The sequence below is a fragment of the Melospiza melodia genome, chromosome 9 (assembly GCF_035770615.1).
Source record: "Melospiza melodia melodia isolate bMelMel2 chromosome 9, bMelMel2.pri, whole genome shotgun sequence".
Classification (NCBI taxonomy): domain Eukaryota; kingdom Metazoa; phylum Chordata; class Aves; order Passeriformes; family Passerellidae; genus Melospiza; species Melospiza melodia.
This window is the reverse complement of record NC_086202.1, coordinates 9,275,213-9,281,739: the sequence shown is the minus strand read 5'-3', so window position 1 is coordinate 9,281,739 and position 6,527 is coordinate 9,275,213.

The window sequence follows — 6,527 nt, the reverse complement described above, 5'->3', positions numbered from 1 at the left end:
GACTGCTAAAGATTTTAGTACAAGATGAAGTTTGATTGACTTCATCATTTCAGATGGACTAAAATCCAGTCTTTTCTAGTCAGGGCATGAAGATGCTTGCCTTGATCTCTGCATCTGAAAGCCAAACACAAGTCTGCCTATGGAATCATAAGGACAGGAAATTTATTTAGGGAGGATGCACATAATCTCTTTAGAACCCAACATTTGTCTCCACAAAGATTCCAGTTGGGCTTTGTCCCAGTTCTTCCTTCCATTTGGATGAACTCTAATGGGACATGAATTTCTGCATGCTTTCCTTCCCACAGTTTGGCACTGCAATGCTGAAGCACAAGGTCACAGAGGTCATGACAAGAAGTAGGAGAGAAATGAACACACACAGGCATCAAGATGATAACAACACAGGTTGCAGCACAATGTTGCCAGTACAGTGACACACTTTACACAATATTTTCTTCATTAAATGGAGGTTCTCTTCTCACTTGCAAATGGTAAACAGCATTAACCTGTGTGGCCTTTATTTGATAGTCACTGAAGATGCAAATAACAATTCAGAAGAGGTCCAACAAAAACTGCAAATGAAAGAATGAGTCAAATCTTACACAAAATGAGCAAGAATACCACAATGCAAGCTGGTACCTCCCATTGTGGACAATCTATCCTTAGTACTCCCAAACAAGCATTACTATTGGCACTGTGATTCCTGTCCTGCCACCCCATGCTCAATAGTGAAGAAGGAGCAAGTACCAAGACTGTCAAGTCAGAATTAATTATGTTCAGTCATTAATGCCTCATATCCTGTGCTTGGATCTCACAATTTCAAATGCAAACTTTAGAATTAAACCTCAGCAGGTATTTGCTGGGGGACATGCACATGATCCTGCTGCAGAAATGCCAGGCTGGGTCTGACCTGACATGCCCACCTTGTGCAACCCCTGCTGGGGCAGCCCTGCAAGGAGGGAAGCACATTCCTCCTTGAAAAGCTTTTCTGTAGGGGGATCTCAGCTCTGAGATACACACACTGAGGTAAACAGTGCATGTGCTGCCAGAATTGGCAATACATTACACAATGTAAACACAGGCAATGCCCCAGATCCAGATGCCATGTACAGAAACTCTCCAGTCTTAATCCTTAATTAAATACCAACTTTATCTCTTTATTCTGTAAATCCATGACATTTTTGTTTAAATGTCCAGGTCAGGGACAAGGAAAAACCCTACCTTAGAACAGTATAATAGCTCACTACACCCAAAACACATTATAGATTTACATGGTCTGTATTAGGAGTGAACCTCTCACTCTGCACTGAAGATCAAGTCTTTTCAAGTTATTCCCATCCAAAGGGCAGCTCACAGGTGCAGAGATAAAAAATAGCTATTGATGGATTGGACCCCATGTCCCTTTCATGTAGCATATCACTGCAACCCTACAAAGGTCAAGTTCAGTGGCTTCTGGGAAATAAATAGTAATTCTTGCAGCCCACCTGCAATGCAAACTGCTACTCTGGGGTGCCACCAGTCTCCAGCCTTCCCAGATTGCTTTCTGGCAGCCTGTGCCTCCTCTCCTGCTAAATTTTCTCTACAAGTGGTCTCATCCACATTAACACCCTCCTCCCCCAGACCACCTTTCTCTGAGAATTTACAGACTGTGACACAAAGCATCTACTGGAAGGGATCCTATCCTGTTGCTCTTCTGCTTACACTCACCTGCTCCCAGCAGAAAAATAACATCAGCATTTTTCTTCTGGGAGCAAGCACATCAACATACCTCAGACACAATCAGGATGTATATTAAATTAACTTTGTCATAAAAAGACAGTGTACAATTGGTAGCACAGACTTGTCAGTAACATAGCCCAGAAATGTGTTTTGAGAAGATCTTGAAGGTTTAAATTTCATTCTGCTTTTCCATAAGCACATTCTGCAGAGTGCAAATGATGCAGTAAGGCATGATAGGAAGTGGGGTACAGAGATCCTACAGCTTGGAGAGCACTAAAGCTGAGGCCTAATGCTAAAGCAAAGGTCTAGTGCTAAAACAGACATCTTATCACTGTGAAATGTTTGCCCAGCACTATAAAATTACATGGTGATTAATCAGTGCTGATAAGAACATTCTGAGCACTTCTTACTGTCTCCATGCCCAACACTTCTGTGCTAGCACCTCACAGTGAATACTTCAAAGTACTCTAAGACCAGTAACTGTTTAATCTGGAAGATTTAATCTTCCCTTTACAAACTGAGAAAATCTGACATGTAAAGAACGTCATGAGCAGGTCATGGCAGGGGGACATACCAAATTGGCACTCGTTCCAGTAGAGGGGACTGTTACTGGACCAATATAATATTAATCAAGGAAAAATAGGCAGATAGATCTCATACTTCTGAGAATGAATTGTGAACTGAGGAAACTTGCAAATTTTGCATTTATTTTATCTGCATTGGAAAGAGAAAATCCATATATATAGAAAATCAATACAATAAATTCAAGGCTTCTGATATGCAATTTATTATGTACCTGGTGACACGCAGTAACAAATCACAACTATAGCTAACATAAAATAAAACTCAAAGGTTAATAACCTGGGAGGAAGCTTACATCAACACTTTTTCCCTCACACTTGAGCTAGGTGTGACACTGTGCCTCAGAGGGTGGCAGTCCTTACCCTCCACTGTGCCTGGACCCTCACGCCCTCCCAGCCAGCCAGACCTGGGCTGTTGGCTCGTGTGAAGGCCAACAGTGCAATTCCAGCTCCTGTCTGGGTGCACTGCCTATCTCCAAAGGAATCACAGCACTCAGGAATTTGTCAGACATGACAGATATTTCCTCAGTGCTGCTGACCCCACTGGGGATGGGGAGGCTGCGCAAGAGGAACATTTCCTCTTTGTAAAGCTTCACAGGCTTTCTGCAAGAGCTAGTAAGGAACAGAAATCATCCTATAAACTCCTAACAGTAAGGACAGAGTCCACAGAGATTTGGAAACACTATTGTCTTTGGGAACCACATAAAACCTTAAAACCAGACGGCTTTTGACCAAGTGTTCACACTATTTACTCTTAAAACCCAAATATGCACCAAGGTGAGCTTCCAGCTAATGCAGCAGAGGTCCTGTCAGAGAATGTTTATAAAGTTATTTGTGATACTCATTGCAGAGGGGACACAATTCTGACAGAAGTGTCAGAGAAAGACACTGTCCAGCTTTACTGTCTGACCATGCCAAAACACAGGGATATTTCAGAAGACCAAAAAAAATGTGATCTAAAGATGGTCACAAGAAGATTGCTTTTTATATTGTGCCAGAAAATAAAAATGAAAAAGCTGTTCTGTAGAGCAACTCTGAATTGTTTTATCATCTTCAATAATCCAAATTGCTACTGATTTATTTTTTTCTTGTATGTCAATTTGGATTTATTGGCCTCCCACAGATTTCAGGTGTTTGCATATTTTATAGTACTATGTAATGCATTCCTTACCATGATAGCTTCAGAAGGATTTTCACACAGCACTTGTTAAGTTCCTGAAAAAGCTATAGTTATGTATTTTTCCCAGTTCTTTAACTAACATATATTTGTCTAAATTCCTCTACCAAAACATGGCTGATTGTAATAATACCAGAATATCTACATCAAACAAAAAAATTCTATGTTTTTGGCCTGACATTCATACTGAAAGGGAATACTGAAACTGAGGAGCTTGCAGGAGAGTTAAAGGATGCAACAGATGACAGTGATCCAAATCAGCAGACAGAATTAACTACACAGGATCATGTGTTACCTAAGTAACTATTAGGCAATCAGCAAAAATAATTTTTTTCTCTATGATGTATATCTCTATCAAGATTTATATCCAGGGGATGACAACTTTTGCTCTCAAGTCTCTGATTAAAAAAAAAAAATTGAAAAAATCATTTGACTTGGGAAAAGGTCAGTTAGGAATGAAAAAAAGTAATTGAGCAAACAAAAATGTTGCAAGATGAAAGCTAACCACTCTTCCACAGAAGCTCATCGTGCTCTTTGCACCAGCCCTGTGGCAGCACAGAGAACTGCTAATCCCTCCCTGCCACCTGAGGGGAGCCCAGCGAGGCAGATTGAGCAGGAACAGCTGCATTTGCTGCTCTTGGACAATCTCTAGCTGGACCTCATTGAAAGGATGTCAAATACAGCAGCAAGATCTCTCTGAGAGACTTTTCTTAGAAAATAACAATCTCTGCAGCAACAGGCAACTGCTCGAGCTTCTGGCCATGCAAACTGGGGGAGAACCAGGAGGGACTTCCCCCAAACTCTGGTAAAAGTCCATGTAAGTGGCAGTCACCTAAATGCATTGTCTTAAGGTGACTAGGAACAACAATCACAAGGGCTCTGGATGAAAAGGTAATTTACTTCAATTTTAAACTCTCTGTTAAGTCTGGACACTGAACCTCCATTAGAAAAGTTTCGATATCTGACAAGCATATAGAAATTCTCCTGTCAAAGTGGATTCATTGAGAAAGTCCTTTTATAAATCATTTCAATTGAATGGGAAAAATCAATTTCAGACTGAAATTCTTTACCATGTTGGTCTATTGTAAATCTATACCATTTGCTATGGGTCCTTGAAGCCACACTGGAAGTGATCTTGAAATCACAGAAGAAAATACCACTAATAGATTAGACAACTAGAGGGTAGACAGCATCCCATTAAAGCAGTGTTTTCAGGTTTGTAAGTTTGTGAGTAGGCTGGGTAAATCACTGAGTGAATGCACTGCCCCAAAACAAGTTGTTATTACGTGAGGGTGTAGCTGTCAGAGTATAAAAGATGGTTGAGTAAGCAGATCGAATAGCAAAAAGCAGGAAGCTAACAACAGTGCTAAGGAGATTAAAGAAACAACAACTGATATTCTACTGAAAGAGGTAAGTGACTTAAGGCAAAAATAACCTAAAGAAAAAAAAATTTAAAAAATTTGCTTGCTTTATCCATTTCTTGGGCAAAGGTGCTTAGCGGAAGTTAACAACTCCCTGTTGCTTCAGACTTGAGACTTCAATGATATTGTTGATCTCTTCTGCTCTCTCGTGTGTCATAATGCATGTTTTGATCTTTCATAGTAAGCTCATTAAAAGATGCTAGGGGATTTTTATGGTTTTGTTTGTGAGGAGTATCCTCTCTAGAGTATCTAGTTCCATTTACCAGTCTTGACTAACAGCTACTGTGGGACCACTTGCTTGGTGCATTTGCACTTTTGGAGTGGAAATGAGAAAAAGAAAGGGAATGAAGATAGGAGAAATAAAAATTCTAAATTCTTACATTCTATGACAACTATTTGATACATGGAAATATGTGAGATAATGAATCAATGTATACTGGTATGAATTTTTGAAGAGTATGTGGAATTACTGCAAGACTGGAAGAAAGCAAATAGCACTTCAACCCACAAGATAAAAAGAAGGATCCCAGCAACATCATGGATGCTATTTTTTCAAATGATGAAGTAGTACTACAGAATATTAAGTACCCTAGTGACTGCACAGAGCTAAGTGAAGCCATCAATTCTACTGCCTGGATATACCTCCTTAGTTTTGGGGTGGTTTTTTTCCTTTTTCCTTTTTTTTTAATTTTTTTTTTTTTTTTAACAAACACAGATTGCAAAATTTGGAGATGAGAATGCAAATGAGATGAAATCCATCTGGGTGTTACAGAAGTGTTTCCTAATGTGTCTTCTTGCAAAAACTTAATTTAAAAAATTAAAACCACCAGCGTGCACCACTTTTGAATGGAATAGAAGAGAAGGAAAGAAAAGGAAAGAAAGACTCATCACTTCCAGCACTTGTCAGAATCTCCAGAGCCTTGGTTGTCCTCCAGCTGTGCTGGGAGGCTGAAGTCAAGCACCTTCTATAGAAGCTCCTGCTCTGTGGGAATATGGGACCCTTTCCTGTCATTTGGTCAACAAGATGGGTTCGGGATGTATTACTCTAACATGGAATAATTAGTGATATTGGTTACACCAAAGGTTTTACAACAATATGTGGGTGTATGAAATGAAGCGTGGCACGTGACAGCACCTCAGGAGGAAGTCTTGCAATGATCTCCACTCCTCACCATGGACTGAAACATGAGTAAGCTGGGGATGTCAGCAGCCAGAAGAGGACAACAGAGGGTGTTACCACACAAGTCTTTTCCATGGAGTGTATGCACAGCATATGGAGCAGATACTGCTTACTATATTCTAGCAGTTTTTAGTATTTACAAAGTGACTGAACAGTTTAACACTCTTCAAGTGTTCCTCTGCTGTTCAGAATCAGCTGCCTAAAGCTCATATAATTAATGATCCATTTCTCACTGGTGATGATGATTTGACATTTATAGTATTTACAGCATTTATTGCATACTCCTGCTAACAGAGACAGATTTCCTTATGTGCTATAGGACATGAGCCCAGCTTAAATGCCATAATTTCCTCAAGGAAGGTCTGAAGTTGGATGTTACCAGTTTTAAACGGAGATATGGTACTGCAGGAATATATTCCAGTGTTTGCATTGCATACCTCTACCAGGAAGCA